The sequence below is a fragment of the Ursus arctos genome, unplaced genomic scaffold, assembly GCF_023065955.2.
Source record: "Ursus arctos isolate Adak ecotype North America unplaced genomic scaffold, UrsArc2.0 scaffold_4, whole genome shotgun sequence".
Lineage (NCBI taxonomy): Eukaryota > Metazoa > Chordata > Mammalia > Carnivora > Ursidae > Ursus > Ursus arctos.
Genome location: NW_026623056.1, coordinates 26,226,684 through 26,243,502, shown reverse-complemented (window position 1 = coordinate 26,243,502; position 16,819 = coordinate 26,226,684). Strand labels below are relative to the sequence as shown.

Genomic DNA, 16,819 nt, shown 5'->3' with positions numbered 1-16,819 from the left:
GATTACATCAAACCTAAGGATTTCTAATCAGCAAAAGACCCCTTGGACAATGTTAACAGACGGATGAGGAAATCGGAAGAGAGATCCGTAACACTTAAAACGAACAAGGGGTTGATATGAAGGATATGCAAGGATCTCAAGCATTTCTGACTGCCACAGAAAACGTAGGGAAGGATATAAACAAACATCGTACAGAAGAAAGAACTCTAAAAGGTGGACAAGTTGGTGTAGGTCAGTTTTCCTGGGAAGCAGATTCTGAGATAAAGAGTTGTGAGCAGCCGGTTCATTACACTAAGTATGAAAAATGCAAATTAAAACAACAAAGATATCACTGTCTGCCCTTTATATTAGCAACATGTAGAAAGAAGGGTCACGCCAAGCATTGGCAGAGACGTGGGGCACGGCAGCGCTTACACACTGCTGGTGGGAAGACAGACATCAGCGAAGTGCGTCGGCAAACGTGCTGGGGGAATGATCTGGCGTTATGAGTCACCTTTTCCATGTAGCCTACTAGCAATTCCTCCAGTAGGTATACAGCCCAAGAAATCCTCAGACAACGCTGGGTTCGGAGACACGTGTACACATGTTTTGTGCACAGTTACTTGTGGTGGGATTTGGGGGCCATCTGAGTTTTCAGCAGTATCGGGATCAAGAGATAAAATCTAGTGAACACACACCGGGGAGTACTAGGCAGGAGGACTGAAGCAAATGATCAGTTAGTTGTACACAGAGCAATCGGATGTTTAAGGCAGTGGAAAGAACAGGGGGAGAAACAGTGGAAAAAGGTAGGAAACAAGGACATAGAATATTTACATAAATTAAAAATGCTGCAAACAAATACTGTTTGTATGAAAACATGCAAACAAAAGGACGAACATAGACACAAAAATCGTTATGTGTGAGAGAGGGGAATGGAATGGCAGGATGGGGAGTAAAAGGAATAAGGAAGGGGTGCCTGGGTGGCTCAGTTGGTTAAGCATCTGCCTTCGGCTAAGGTCATAATCCCAGGGTCCTGCGATTGAGCCCCACATCACACTCCTTGCTCAACGGGGAGCCTGCTTCTCCCTCTGCCTCTGCCTGCTGCTCTGCCTACTTGTGCTCCCTCTCTTTCTCTTTCTCTCACAAATAAAAAATCTTAAAAAAAAAAAAAGGAATAAGGAAGTAAATAAATCCAAGAGAGGGGTCTCACAGGGACCAGTGATACAAATATCCCAGACCCAAGTAGTTGGATTCACTCCACTCCCAACACCTGTCTTCTAAAACAAGCCCCCGAGACAAACACCACTTGCACCTTGGGAAAGCAAGCCCGTATGCTTCACCCCCTCTTTGAGATCTCTCCCAAAAGGGCACAGGCTGAGTCACTGGAAAATTGCAGAGCCCTACCACACACAACTCCCTGCTTTTACCTGTGAATGAAATGACATCCACCTCCAATCTTCCGTGGGATGAAAAGGTTGGCACCCGGATAAAGGTTCATGCGTCTCTCAGGCAGAATGGCTTTGCTCACAGGATGTCTTTTTATTTTCTACGACATGAACTTCGCTACCTTTGATTCCAATCGAAGTCATCACCTAAACCGAGATGCAGTAGACATTACTAACTGCCAATGCCCCTCTTTGATCAAAGCTGGTATGAACAACAGAGGAAAGACAGCAAACTCAGAGCGATGTCTTAGATCTTGCCCACCTGGGAGAGGGCCCAGAATGGTGAGGTGACATTCATCCCACTGGGAAATGGGCTCACTTTGATCCACTGGTCTGGCAAGTTCTCTCTGCTAATGGGGGGTGGGGGATGTGTGAAATCGATCCTGCCTGACCCATCAGTCCCTGAAAAACTGGAGATCCTGAGAGAGCTAGAAGAACAATGAGGCTTATCAGTTGGTCTCGGGTCCCATTCCCCGTGGTGGCTATTCCAAACCTCAACTCCTGTCCCTGAAGTCCCCAACTCTATCCCATAAGCAATTGAGGACCAGGGTCAGGTTACTTGTCCGAAGTGAGGAACACAGAGATTAAGATCCAGGGATGCAGAGAAGAGCTGATCTGGGAAGACTGAGAGAGGACCAGAATATCAAAGTGGCCAAAAATACTGCTCTAAACCTTCTCATTGGCAGCAGGCCCTGACTCCCAGGTTAACCCTTACTTGCCCAGACTAGACCTTCTTCACTTATCACTAGAGGAAAGGTCTCCTTGAGACACCAGCATTGTGTTTCACAAATAAGTTTCTGCAGTGAAAAGGATCCCCAGGAAAAACAAGACTCCCAAGATACATGGTAAGGGAGTTTGCATGAGTACCATTTTTATTGTGTTTTCTTCTGGGTCCAGAAAGTAAACTTCTGTGCCTGCTTTAGGACTTTGAGTTCTAGGAAGTTCATGGTAAGTTGCATCTTGCTGTTCATACCGCCTATGGCTTTCTAAGGACAGAAGTTGGCTGGTGACTGTATAAAATGCCTTCACAGTAGGCATTCTGCAAATGTTAACTCCCTTCCCCACCACCCTTTTCTTGTTGGTGTAGTGGAGGAGTCACTCTGGAACCCAGAAGATCTGGTCTTTGTTCTTGGCTCCAACACCTTTTCACAGAATGATCTCAGGCAAGGGGTTCTCCCTTCCCCAGCCCTCTGCTTCCCTGACTCTACTTTCTCATGTTTAGAATTGGAGTTAGTCAAATCTGTCTCGATTGTGGCCAGGTTAGCCCCCATCCCCTTTTCTCCAGCCTCTAAGGAATAAGAAATATTATTAGATTTTTTGGGGCGCCTGGGTGGCACAGCGGTTAAGCATCTGCCTTCGGCTCAGGGCGTGATCCCGGCGTTATGGGATCGAGCCCCACATCAGGCTCCTATGCTATGAGCCTGCTTCTTCCTCTCCCACTCCCCCTGCTTGTGTTCCCTCTCTCGCTGGCTGTCTCTATCTCTGTCGAATAAATAAATAAAATCTTTAAAAAAAAAGAAATATTATTAGATTTTTAAAAATAGACAACTATAAAGAAGAAGTATAAAATCAGCCTAATCCCACAATCTAGGTAAACTCTGTTGGCATTAAAAAGACAGGATGTTAGAAAGCAATAGCAACATAAAAGTTGACATAAAACATAAAAACATACAAGATGAACATTGAAAGTCACTTTCTCCCATTCCCACTGTCCACAGTAAATAACAACTCCCCCAAAGTAAGTAAATGCTGTTAACAGTTTCTTATAATTCCATCCAGAAAAATTACACATAATACTTACATATATTCTTTTTTAAAAATATGCACGTGATCATACCACCTATGGTATTCTCTAATTTGCTCTTTTTTTGACTTATATCTTTTATGTATATATAAATCTACTTTATTCTTTATGTCAGCTAAACAATATTTTATCAAATGGACTTATTCAGTCCAGGAGGATTGTGAATTTCTCTCCTTTTTGGAACACCAGTTCATCCTCTTGTCCTTTGATTTCCTCCCAAGAATTGGAGTTGGGCAGAAGCTGAGATTTAGGTTCCAAGGGAGACAGAGAAGTCCCCACATACCGAAATGTTTAGGCTAAAAGTGCTGTGAAACTGCCATGGTGACTGTGTTGGCTTGTTTCCCCTTCTGGAGAAAGTGACCTATTTGCCCCTTATGTTGACGGCTGAACATTTTGGATGAACGTCAGTGTTTTCAAATGATGAAATTTCAGATTTGGAAAGGACCTAAAGGTCCTTTGGCTTAACCTCCTTGAACCCACTGTAGGAATCTCTTCTACAAGCTTCTATGTTATCACTTATTTACCGTCACCGTATCATAACATAGAATAGCTTTTTGTGACAGAAAATTCTTCCAAATTTTTCCAAACCAGCTCCCATGCAATGTATCTGCCAGACTCTAGGAAAAGACAAACAAGACACAGTTTCCGACCTTAAGGAGTTCTCAGACAAGCTGGTGGAGTGTGTGTCCAAAAGCGTGCAGAGGCTGCTGGGGGGTCAGATGGCTTCCTGAAAGGCGAGACGACTGAACTGAGTCCTGGGGAAACTGTCCAGGTAAGGAGATAGAGGGGATGCCACTCTAGGCAGAGCAACAACCCGGGTGGAAGCACGGGGATGTGAGAACACAGCAATTTGGGAGGACAGTGTCTGGGAGTGGGAGGGAGAGAAAGAGAGATGTAGGCAGGGCCAGATTAGGAAGGACCTCAAACGGCCCTGCCGAGGAATTTAGATTTTACTCTGAGGGCATGAGGGAGCCATTGAAAGAATTCTAAAATCCCACAATGATGAAATTTGCATTGTAGAAAATTATTCTTATAGCAGTGTAGAAAGTGGCTTGGAGGAACAAGAATGCTGTAAGGCAGACCAGTTAGGAGACTATTTGGAACGAACTTGGAAAATAAATATAGAGAATAGACATAAAGGACATTAAAAAGTAGCTGCCAGAATTCAGTGAGCAGATGGCTATGCTGAGCCTTGGGTGACTGGGTGGGTGGAGCCCTCATCCGAGGGAGAGAACAGGATAGGGGGTGAAGACAGTGAGTTCCATCCGGGGTATGGGGAGGCTGACCATCCAGGCTGATCCAGAGGAAGATGAACATGTGGGTCGGGAGCTCAAGGAAGGGAACTGCCCACGATGCAGACCGAGGAGCCTCTAGGGAACAGGGGCAGAGAGAGGGTGAAACTGTGGGAGTGTGCGAATCACCCAAGGAGAAGGTGTGGGATGGGAAGAGGAAGGGGCCATCTGCGAGTCTCAGTCATCCTTTGAGAAGATTTCCAAAACATTTTAAAGAATCCTCTGGGTGCCTCAGAATTATTACCAATTAAGAGCAGCCTCTTGTCCCAAAGCAATATGACAAGTCAAGAGAAGAGCACTTAGAGAGAAGTAGCAGTACAGACAGAGGAGCTGGATTTTTCAGGGCAGTAACAAAGGGACCCGAAAGGCACTTCATGAAAGGAAAGAGGAAGGCTTCCAGAGGAGGTCTGCTTGAGCTAAGGGATTTTTGCTCCTTTGAGACGATGCTCAGGATGAGGCCTGTACCCCCATTCCACCCCTGAGTCCAACATGAAGCCACAGGCTCCGCAGGGGTGTCCATTTGAGCATCCCTGGCTGCTCCTGTCTTCTGCACACTGAAGGCCGCATGAAATCTTTGCAAGTTACAGGCGTGAGGCACAAGATGGCCTGATGAAGCCAAATGCATGTGTAAAGCTGTCTCCTGGCTGTGAGGAAGAAAAATCAGTATTTTAAAATCTGAATTATTCAGATGCTGTACCCCAGAGGTGATTCATAACCTGAGGAGCACCTCAGTAGAACAGCCACTGAGGATTTCTGTGAACATGGCTCAGCCCACAATGTCTCCTGCCATCAGTCAAGAGCTAACAAAAGATAAAATAACAGAATTGTTCTTACACAGTGTCCTGAGGAGAGCCTGGAGGAGAAGTCTAGATCTAGAATGAACTGTGAGATCATTCTGTGAAAAGAGGTAATAAGGAGAGAAGCAACTTGCCCTAATGAGGGAGCAGAGGATTCCCTGGGCTCTCCAAGGGTTGGTATCAAGAATTCCTGGGTCCTTTCTTCGCACAAGGGAAGGCAGGTTAAGCTGAGGAGGGGGGATTATTTCAAGTATTCCCTTTTAGAGTAAAACATAAGAGGTTCCCTGAGAAAAGTGACAATAGTCTTCCAGCCCTGACCTTAAAGCACCACACCACGGAGGTCGATGGGGCTGGTCAGGGCAGGTGCAATCAAGACTGTGAGCCGGTGGCTACACTGGCAGGTGGGAGGAGGGGGAAGGTGAAGTGCGGTTGGTTTGGTGAAAACTCATCCCGTGAATGGAGGAAGCACTAAAACCCGCCCTAGAGAGAGGGAGGCAGCATGGCACAGTGCCTATTCCCGGGACTTGGAAGGATCAAGACCTGAGTTGTGAGTCCCTGGCTCCGCCCCTGTGTGACCTTGGAGAAGACAATCATTTCTCTCAGCCTCAGTTTCTTTAACACTAAAATGCTGACCATAGTCCCCTACTTATGGGGTTCTTGGGAAGATCAGATGAAGTTAAGATATGAAAAAACCCTTGGCTGTTCCCTAAGACCATGTATAAGTTAGGATATTGCTTTGGTTACTACAGCAGAGACCGAAATAACAATGGCCTAAACAACATAGACGTTGATTTCTCTCTCTTATAAAACGCCAAGCTGGCATGGCAGCTCTGGTCTGAGAAGTCGTCACAGGCCCAGGAACCTTCTGTCTTACCGCTGAGGGCCTTCCCTTCCCCTGCAGGCTCCACGAAGCCTCCCCACCACTCCCGTGCTGCTGCTAGGAGAGAGGGGCAAAGGGGCAATGGGAGAGCACTGGGAGGGCCAGCCCCTCCCCCATCATTCTGAACTTTATACCAGGTCACAGCCAGCTGTAGGGAAGGGTTGGAAATGTAGTCATTTTCTGAGAAGCCACGTACTCAACTGAAAATTCTGTGATTATGAAATAAGAGGAGATGGATATTGAGGGACAATTTACAGTCCCTGCCAACCTTCCTTTGTTTACCTATGACTTTTTTTTTAAAAGATTTTATTTATTTATTTGAGAGGGAGAGAGAGCAGGAGAGAGAGAGTGTGTGTATGTGCACGAGGCAGGGGAGGGGCAAAGGGAGAGGAAGAAGCAGACTTGCCACTGAAAGGGGAGCCCAACCACAACGATGACATGGGGCTTGATTCCAGGATCCCAAGATCATGACCTAAGCCCAAAGCAGATGCTTAAATGACTGAGCCACTCAGGCGTCCCTGTCTAATGACTTTTCATCCCCAGATCTCAGATTTATGTCACTTCCTTGGGAGGCCTTCCCCGGCCCTCCCGTCTCCTTTGTTCCCTCCTGTCTCCTTCACACTTGTTGCACCTGTGATTTTCAGTTTACTGTCCATTTTCCTGACAAGAATGTAAATTCCATGAGCATGGGGCTGTGTCTGGCTTCCTCCCCAAGGTTTCCCGGTGCCAACCCAGAGCTAGGTAACAGAGTAGATGGGCCATACGTCCATGCTGACTGACCAGCACTGTCCCAGGGGGCCCTGAGTATTCCTCAGGGTGTGGAACGTCATAGCTTTGAGGCCATCAACCAGTGCTCTCCAACTCAGGATTCGCTTGGAAGAGAAGAGATACCTCCTGCTGCTACCACAGCGATGGGGGTTGGCTGCCTGCAGAGGACGTCAGAACTTCATTTCACCCCTTACTCTTCTCTTCATGCCTGTCCTCCTTCAGAGTCCTTGAGGGGGCAACTGTGCCTTTCATAATACACCCTTGCTCTGCAGTGCTGTTATTCAGAATCTGGGAATGAACGGAGAATGTTGGGGGGAATGGGGGACTTCCACAGTGCAGTGGCCGGAACTGAGGACACAAGGAGAGACCGGGTTTTCCACTCTCAGTCTCTGGAATGCACCTGCCAGCTCTGATCCTGCCCTGCAGGGAAGAGGGAAGGACCTTCAGTGGAAAAAGTCCCCAGGCAGTTGGTCCGCACCTGCTGTGGGGGCAACTGCCCCAAGGGTGGGGTCCTGAGGGGCTGCTTGGGGCTACACTTAATGGACCTCCAGCTCACTCTTGATTTGATACAAACCTCACCATTTTCTCAGAAATTTTCTTTTGAGCTCATTTTCTTTGTTACCGAGATGCCTTTAGGAATCCCATCAAATAGGACACTGGTTCCTGTGTGAAGTGGAGGGCTGTGCCCTAGGATTGACTTCCAGCCCATCAGACATGGTTTTCTAGTCACCCATCGTGGTTTGCTTGGATTGGAGCGAGTGGACACCAGGCTTGGGCTCTGAGTGGACAGCCCTTTTTGGCAGTCTCCTGAGCTGTTCAAGGGGCAAGTCACCCGAGACCAGGCCCCAGGGCTTGCCTGGTGCTCGGATTACACTGATATACAAAATGAGCCTATTCAAGAGCCAAGTTCAAATTTCCCTGCTGGTATTTTTCCAGACAGTCCAGGGGGGGAACAGCCATATCCTGCCAGCAGCCCCTACAGACTCTGTCGCCCATGCCCAGCACCAAGGGAAGCCCCCCTCACCTCCACCAGCTGTGGCCATGGGCTGACCTGGGAACAAACACACGACTGTAGCTTCATTCCACATTGGGGTTTTTCACCATAAAATGGCAGTGTTCCTTTAAGTCAGTGCAGTGCTCCTCTCTTGGACTGGCTGTAGGTTAAACTGACCAGACTTTTCTCACTGGGGGTTCTGGGCTGGAAATTCCTCCTACTTACTTCAGCTTATGTCCAGGAACAAAGAGCAGTTAAGAAGGGATTAACTTTTCCCTCTGTTGATTTCTCTCTTATTTCTCAGAATAATTCCACTTCTAAGTCAGGGATTTGGTTTCCTCTCAGAGCCTCGCTTCTTTCTTGACTACCCATTATGGTTACAGAAAGTTTCCTGGCTGCTTTGGTCTTCCCTGGGCCCACCGTGGGGAGTGAGCGTCTCTCTGGGTGGCTTTCTCAGCATGGCTTTTTCCTACCTCTGACACTTGGCTTCATCCATTTCTTTTCGGCACAAACCCGGGACTAGCCTTCCGTCTATTCCAAATAACATCCTATTAATAATGCTATTTCCCCCAAGTAGACCTCTCTTCTGGAAATGAATATGTTGATCAAATCATACATGGATTCTGGTTCTCATTAAAATTTGACAGCAAAAGGTGGCAGAAAGAACACTGATTTGGGAGTTAGGATTTCTGGATTCTCAGCCTCTCTCTGGCCTTAACTAGTGTGTGACCTTGAGAAAGTCACTTGTCTTGGCTGAGACTCACAGTCCCCTCTGTAGCGTAAGAGGTTCCGTCTCCTGCTAACATTCTGGTGTCTATTGTAAATAGTCTTGCAATCCCCATGACACTTGATCATCATGAAGACGCACAGCTGTAGACTTGACCCCGGGACCAAGGTGATCACAATAATGAACAGGATACCAAAGCGCCTGACCTCAGTAGCCAGTTACCCCAGACTAGATCTTGCTCTATGTATGCCCTTAATAGAAAAGGGTCCAACAGATTAATGGGAGCCAAATGGTAACTGGGACCAGACTCAGAATGGACAGAGAAGCAGGTCAGAGGCCTAATATCCCAGGATCTATGCCATTCCATTTTTAGTCCCAAAGGGTCCCAAGGTGTTTCTTTAATCCCATGCTAAATAGAGGTCTGACCTAGAATCAATCGATGCCTGGGACAGAGTTGGGGTGGGGACAGGGCTCAAGACAGACCACTCTCTACCTGGTCAGTTCTTCTCTTTGAGGTCACTACAGACAGAAAATACCACTCCCACAGCCCCTGGGACTGTGGCACAGCATGCTTACCCTTCCCGGGCCCCAGCAGGGCTGAGGAGGCAGGTCTGGCTGGGCTAGGAACAAGTGATGTTTGCACTCAGCAACAATATCACCCAGCAGCCATGTGTCGGTGACTTCAGCTTTCCAAAAACCTGGAAAAAAAAGTCTGCGCTCCCAACAAATGTGAAATATTTGCAAGTTTTCAAAAGGAGCCAGGTCTGTTTTCTATAGGAGAGAAAAAAGGAGCTGTCAATGTGGTAATTAGAAGCAGACATTTCTTCCATTCTTTTAAAGCAACGAAGACGTTGTAAGGCTTGCAGATCGGACCTCTCTGCGAGAAGGACCATTTGGGGACACATGAATTTGGCGAGCAGATCCAGGAAAGCAGGCTCTGCCTCAGCAGGGAAGCTACGGACCTGTAGCAGCCAGGACGCCTCTTCCGGAGTGTGGTGGTGCCCAGGACACAGAGTCGCCGGCAGGATTGGCCCAGGGTGTGTGTGCTGGGGGGATGCGGTGCTTAGGAAAACATCCTCAGAACGGATGCTTTAGGCCGTCATTGAATTCTCCAGAAGATGCCATAGTCGTCCGTGGTCCCAGTGTCAGCGGGAGGAAGTTGTGTCCCGAGTCCCCTCTCAGTCGCCCCCACCCCCCAGGGCTGCACATAGACCATTGGCTTTCATCCAGGCTCCTCAATGGAGAGAATAAAGCGTGAATCATGACTGCCTCCCACATTCATACAGCCCTGGCTCTACTAGAAACATGCCAAATAGGAAACTTAGTTGGCCAAACTTGTTTCTGTTACTGTTTTATGACCTCCAACAATCCAGGTAGCGTAATCTAGATGGGACTGAAGCTCCTATCTCTACTTTTCACTAGATAGCTATGCCTTCCTCTTGGCTTATTTGACTGAAAGCCTGACCATGTTAAGTCTTATACAAATATTAAATTAAGTTTGTTGTGCAAACAAAACCTATAATCATCAATTTTGCTCATGTCTAAAGCAGTGATTCACGTCTGTGGCTCAACATTGGTATAACCAGGGAAGCTTTATAAAAATTCCCATGCCTGAGGCCCACCCCCATAAAATCTATTTTAATTGATTTGGAGTGGGGCCTGGGCATTGATTTTGTTTTTTTTTAAAGCTCCCCAGATGATTCTAATTGCAGCCAGGATTGAGAACCATTGTTCTGAATGATGCCTGAGAAATGTGCTAATTTAGTGTGTGTGGTGGGGGGTGGAGGCTTGGGAGGGGGAAACAGTCAAATGGGATCTTAGTTTCAATCGGCTGGCTTGTTTTGTCAGGGTTCAACCCAGTATCTGGATAGGAACAAAGCCAAGATTATAGTGCAGTTATGTAAGATTTGGAGGGTAAGCCATTTCTCCTAAACCTGACTCATTACTGTATGTGTATTTCATCTAAAGTAGTAGTTTGGAAATATTTGAGCGGGAACCTCATGTGTTAGAAATATAGTTGGAGTCCATTAATAGTCAATAATAATCAGTCTATGATCTGAGTGGACAGGACACAATAAAAAAGAATTCTCTCATTTAAAATAATCTGCACTGGAAATGTTTCTGGTAATACCAGCTCATCATAGGCCAAATGGCAGAGGTTTATACCGCCTTGAGTTTCGAGATGTTACTCTAGTGATTTACGACGACAAGACAGCATGTCTTGCCCCTGAGATAAATTCTGGGTTCAGAGTGTCTGGAGGTGGCTTGGGGAAGACAGTTCAGGTAACACAGGAGAGGTGAGCAAAGGACAATGACTGAGCTGGTGAGTTTGAGCTTGTTAGGGGCCTGAGACTGATCACCTCTCCCTGGGATCTTCGGGAGCTGCAAAGGGTCGGAGCCTTTGTTCCTCCTTCCCTGGGAGAGTCAGGTCCATTAGCTCTCTGGCTGCCTCAAGCTTAATTTGTTTTTTTCCAACACTACGGAGGGGATGGTGCATTCCAAAAGTTAGAGGACAGCTAAGGGAGATCCGTCCTCTTTATAGGATGTCATTAAGCATATGGTGCCTCAGGGGGATGGGGAAGGCCATTAACAGACTAGAGCCTAGAGAGAGCTCAGCTCACAAAAAAGAAGGCAGTTGAGAGCAGTGGGCCAGATACAGGGACAACTGCCAGGTAGAAACCCAAGCTTGGGAATCAAAGCCCCAATCTAATTGTGTATTTAAAGAGTTGTCATCTTTTAAATGTCTAAGTGTAAAGAGTTAGGAACTGCTCTCAGGAAGAAGATGCATTAAACTCACAGAGGACGAACACCCCCAAACCTTCAGTACCTAGGGCCATTTTTCTGGGGCTGAGTCCCAGGCTGGCTAGCTGCCCCCCACAGAGCCCAGGCCTCAGTGTAAGGGTCCAGGCTCAAGTACTCAGGGGGCTACCTGATTCCACTTGTGCAGAGGCTAGAAGTTGAGATTTAGGGCTTGAATAGTGCTCCTTTTAAAAGTAAAGGACAACCTGGAGAAAGGACTAACTGTGCTGGGTGCTTGACATTTTCAAACTGACTTTCTATTCAAAGAGATCCAGAAGATTAACTTTCACTCCCATCAGGCTCTGACCCAGCCTCGGTAGAAAGGGAATCCCCAGACCCACTGTGGTTCCTGAATAACACTCAGTCATGGCCTTGGCTTGTCCTGCTCTTCTTCCTCCCCACGGTCTGTGTCTTTGGTGGGATGAGAAAGGCTTTGGCGGAGGCTTTTAGGCTGTGAATAAGCCAGGAGCATCGCGTCAGCAGTGTAAACCGAGTACCAGAAAGATAAGGTGAGAAAGGCGCTGCATAATTGCAGACAGAGGCAGAACTTTGTGAGACCAGAGCCTGGGGAGGTCCTGTTTCTCATGGCCTTTGCCTGAGAACCATGGGTTAAATACAAACACCTCTCCACATCGCCGGCTGAATTCAACTCCTTTACCAAATAAACAAAATATCAGTTCCTATCATATACAAGTAGATCTCCGTCTGCCAACCTAAGATGGCACTCCTTCTGCAATCTCTGACCTGCTCTGGACGGGGCAAACCAGCTCTCCTCCAAGCTCCCCAAGCAGGGCCTTCCATGAATGTAATGGAGCTTGCTGCCTTGGGCTGTGGTTGGCAGGGAAAGCAAATGTCCCAGGCTACAATGGACCAGTGTCTTACTTATCCTGCATCGTCAGCAGCGCAAAGCTCTTGGCAAGTGTCTATTAAATGAATCTGCATGTCCATGTATTCCATCTACCATCTCTAATAAACACTGAAAGCCAAAGGACAGGAATGGAGCAATCAGGAAACCGAGAAAGAGGTATTAGGTGATAAAGAAGTAAAAATATAGTCTTGAAACATATTAAACCATTCACAGCAAATTAAATTCTCTCCCCCCCCCCCCCATGACACCTCACTCCCCACATCTGCAAAGGAGGAAGAGCAGTGGACAGGCCTTGGTGGTTTCCCCTCCTATGAAATACGATTACACTAAATGGCCTTTCAAGGTCCTTACACCTCACGCACCTTGTAATTTTACACATCTCACACCATGATTCCAAGGGACTGGGGGAAAGGGCGTACCTGCAGTTGGAAGGCCCTCGGACACAGCACAGAATGCACTGGGCCTGCTTCTACCCCCCAGCCCTCCACCCTGGAGGACCCAAGTGAGGTTCAGCTTAAAAACACTTGGTGTCGCAAATGCCAGACCACAGCTGCACGAAATAGGAAAAATCTTGTTAGGAAATGACCACAGCCCCCTGGAGCTGTGGAAAACATTGCCTCAGACAAAAAAGGACTTTTCCACTGGAAAAACAAGATCATCAGTATTGTGTCTGCTAACGCTGTCTGCTCAGGCACTTCTCACCGAATCCTGCCTCCTCAGGTGCTGGGCTCCAGGGCAGTGCTTTTCCACCTGACGCCACTCCTCACGATCACTGCAGGCTCTCTCCTCTTCTGGCCCCAGCTGTCCCAGGATTCCACTTGGAAGTCATTCTTCAAATTCACCTTGGGACTGCCAGACCCTTAAATGCTTCCTCCGGAGGCAATCACAACACGCTTTCATTGGAACGGGTCTCAGGAATCATCTTGTGATCCTAACTGAATCCCCTGTCTGTGGAGACACAGACACGTCCCAGGCCGGAAAGGCCTTGCTCAAGGTCACATGCAGGGCAGGGGGAGGGGAGGAGTGCTGACACCCACTTCAGGGTTCTTTCTATTTCCACGGTGCCTCCAGCCCTAGGGCCAATTCTCTGCTACCTTCTCATGGCCGCTGTTTCCAAACCAGCCACACTGCCGACTAACTAACTGTCCTGCCAGTGCTTCCTACGAGCTTAGGACAATGTATGCTGCTGCAAATAAGGATTTTTTTTTCTTTAGTCCCAAAGTGCAACAGCAAACACTCACCTTTTGGCACAGAGCAGAGTTGGCCTGCATCTTTGACTTTTCCTTCCATCTCCGGAGCTGAAACTTGTTTCACTTATTCCTTGAAAAGCCTCAAGAGTTAGTTAGAAAGCACGGCATGTTTTCAAGTGGGGCAGGGCGGCTCTGCTCCGGTGCTGCTCAGACCACGCAGGGAGCACAGCCGGCAGAGAGGTGGCTGAGGGCCGGCCCGGTGCCCACCCCCCCATACGCCTGTCTGCCACAGCTACACCTCCTCTTCATGACATTCCAAGGCTGGACCGAATGGACCAATATCAAATATACTGTTAATAACTTTAAAAATACTTATATGCCTGAAATTATAGTTTGAACATATTGGCTTAACTCGAATGTATTATTAACATGAATTGCACCTGTTTCTCTTTTCCCATAGCTGCTAAAAACCTTAACATTACAAATGTGACTTACATTACATTTCTACTGGATAGCCCTGATGGAGAGAAACCACCATTAATATTTGGGTGTATTTCTCCTGCTTTGTGTGTGTGCCTGTGTTTGAGGAGCCCGGCTCCTGGTTACAAACCCGCATAGGATTTTTTTCTGGCCTGACCCTGGGCAGTGAGAGAGGCTTTAGCTGGCAGGCCCCACCAGGAACATGGCCCTCCCCACTCCGGCCTTGGCAGGCCGCCTGTGCTCCGCTGTCTCTGGAGGGAGCTCCAGCCTGGGGCTCTGGCCCCCTGGCCATCCGTGCCCTTCACATATTTATATTCCCAGGTCTCTTTGGCTGAGGCCTTGAGCAGACATCTTTCTGTTGGGCCTCTGCAGAGATTTCCTTACAGAGGGAGGAGGGAGATCCTTGAAGACACTCCGCCCACGGTGACTCAGAACCCAGCACTTTTCCACTCCTAGCCCTCCCCCCACCCCATGGGCCATAAAACTGACCAAACCTTTTACTGGGGACTCCCTCAGCCATGAGAAGACCCCACATCTGCGCTGATCCACCCGCATACCCCTCCTGGGGGGACGACCACGAGGGAGTCAGCGTCTTTTCTGGTTTTTGCCTCTAGCTTATACTATCACAGTGATTGAAACCTTCACCATTACTTTCATTTGGGCTCATCGTTGTTTTAACCAGCTTTCCCCAGTGTGTGTGTGTGTGTGTGTGTGTGTGTGTGTGTACGAGTGTGTGTGCACGAACGTGCCTGTGTTATCATCAAGTCCCTCTCAGAACATGCTTCCTTCAATATTAGCCCTGGGTAGGAGCTCCCTGTGCCTCACCTCTCTCAGCTCAGCTGAGCTCCTGACAGTATTTTTGAACACAAAATGGAAATCTTACTGAAACACAATTGTCCATCTGTATCAGTCAGGGTCCCAACAGGAGACAAACAGTGCCATCAACTCAGGATAAATCAAGGAGGTTTGATTTATAAAGGAGCTCATTTCCAGCAAATGAAAGGTTGGAGTGTGAGAGAACTACAAAGACAGTTCAGAAACCCAGGGCTAGCAGCCCCAGACTGTTACTGTCCCTGCGTCCCTCATCCCTCGGGCACAGGGAAGAGAGAGCCTGCAGAGCTGGGACGCATTGAAAGGAAGGGAACAGCCGGACTAGGGCCGTGTCACAGGGATGGAGCCAAGAGAATAAATACCCGAAGGCCTCCTCCTCTCCCAGTAACTGCTGAGGCTCCTCATTGGCTGAAACCAATGGGTCGCCAGAGGACGATGAGCCCCTGTGGCTGAATCCTCTCTCAGTGCCCAAAGCCGAGTGAAGGGAGAGGGTGAATCTGGAGGGGCAGGTAGCTCTCTGGCACCACGTCAGCCTGATTCCTTCCTAATGTAACCAGTGTCCAGTCCTGGCCCCCTACAGTGACTAGAGGGTGGACACGACTACAGGGCACCCCACCCCAATCCTTCAATCCTATCTGGGTGTCAAGCCTGGGGTAAATTCAGAGGGTTCGTTGCTATGTGTGTGTGTGTGTGTGTGTGTGTGTGTGTGTACATGAGTGTGTGTGCACAAACATGCCTGTGTTATCATCTCTGTCCCTTCCAGAACATGCTTCCTTCAATATTAGCCCTGGGTAGGAGCTCCCTGTGTCTCTGTGCCTCACTTGCAGAGGTGATCCACAATGCAGCTGGTGGCCCTCTTCCTTTGAATCCTGCCCTGGCTCCTATCCCCCACCCCCAGCCTCTTCTTTCTTGACCTTGTCCCATACCTCCCTACCCACCCCACCCCACTCCAGTACTGCTTCTCTTTGCTGGCCAACCACAAGTGCCTGGCGTCCTTCTAGATACCAGTAGGCCAATGAGTGGGGGCAGGGCAGGACTCTTCCCAGGCTAAGATGTTCAGACCTAAGTGCTCAGTCTGACGGACAGAGAGGCTTATTTGCAAAGGAAGAAGGAGCCCAAGAGAGGACTGTAGAAACCATAGAAAGAAGGTAATGCCACGGCAGGGATGTGGCAAGCAGAAGGGAATCATTTTATAGAACAGGAAACAATCTGTTGCAGGGATTATTATACCCCCAGGGGAAGAAAAGATAATTTAATTTGCGGGAGAGGGCAATTCGAATGGAAACTGATGACTATGCCATCTGAAGGAGCATTCATTCTGTGTTCATCAAGGCCCTGGGAATGCCGGGACCCGTACCCTACCAGGGGCAAGCCCCAGGGGCCTGGAAGCCTTTCTGGCTGGGAGGAAGGTGACCGAGCAGCAGTGATGTCCTTTCAGCACCGTGCCTGGCACAAAGCGAGTGCCTGGCACACTTATGCCAAACTGGCTGTTGGCATCTGCCCCAGTCACTGATATCCGTATCAGCGACATCATTCACTTGTCCTGCAAATGTTAAGTGGAGTCCCCCGCTCTGTGCTGAGTGTAATGCTGGGCACTGAGAAGGGTGAAGAGAAACAAGTCAGGGCTTTCAACCCCAGGACCCGAAGAGTGTGGTGGAGGAACGCGCCAATGAATGCATTTCCAAGGGTCCAATGCCACAGGGGGCCGTGTCAGGGAAGCACTAGGTCTGACAGTGTGAGGGTTTGAAGGGAGCTGAGGAAGACTTCAATTGGAAGTGGAGGGCAGAGGGAAAGAAGCAGGGATGGAGAGAGGGAGGAGGAGAATGAGGAAGAGCTTATCAGGCAGGTGCTCAGCAAGTATTTTTTGACCCTATGCCAATAAAAAATGGAATGCATAAATCATAAAGATTACTAATCTGTGTTGCAAATCCTGTCACGGTAGAGTTTTTTTCTTGGCTTTACCTA

At 48.3% G+C, this 16,819-nt stretch overlaps 1 long non-coding RNA gene across 5 annotated transcripts in view; it reads right to left on the bottom strand.

The window, feature by feature from the left end:
• Positions 1–16,819, bottom strand: part of LOC123000889 (uncharacterized) — a 130,893-nt gene that overhangs the window by 56,230 nt on the left and 57,844 nt on the right. For 2 of the 5 annotated variants that reach the window (XR_008957315.1, XR_008957312.1), the window contains exons 1-2: positions 13,056–13,891; positions 1,407–1,571 (exon numbers count right to left, since the gene is read on the bottom strand). This is a non-coding gene — a long non-coding RNA (uncharacterized LOC123000889). Of the gene's footprint in view, positions 1–1,406; positions 1,572–13,055; positions 13,899–16,819 lie in introns of those variants that run through there. The other 3 variants (XR_008957313.1, XR_008957316.1, XR_008957314.1) reach the window with 3 other exon arrangements.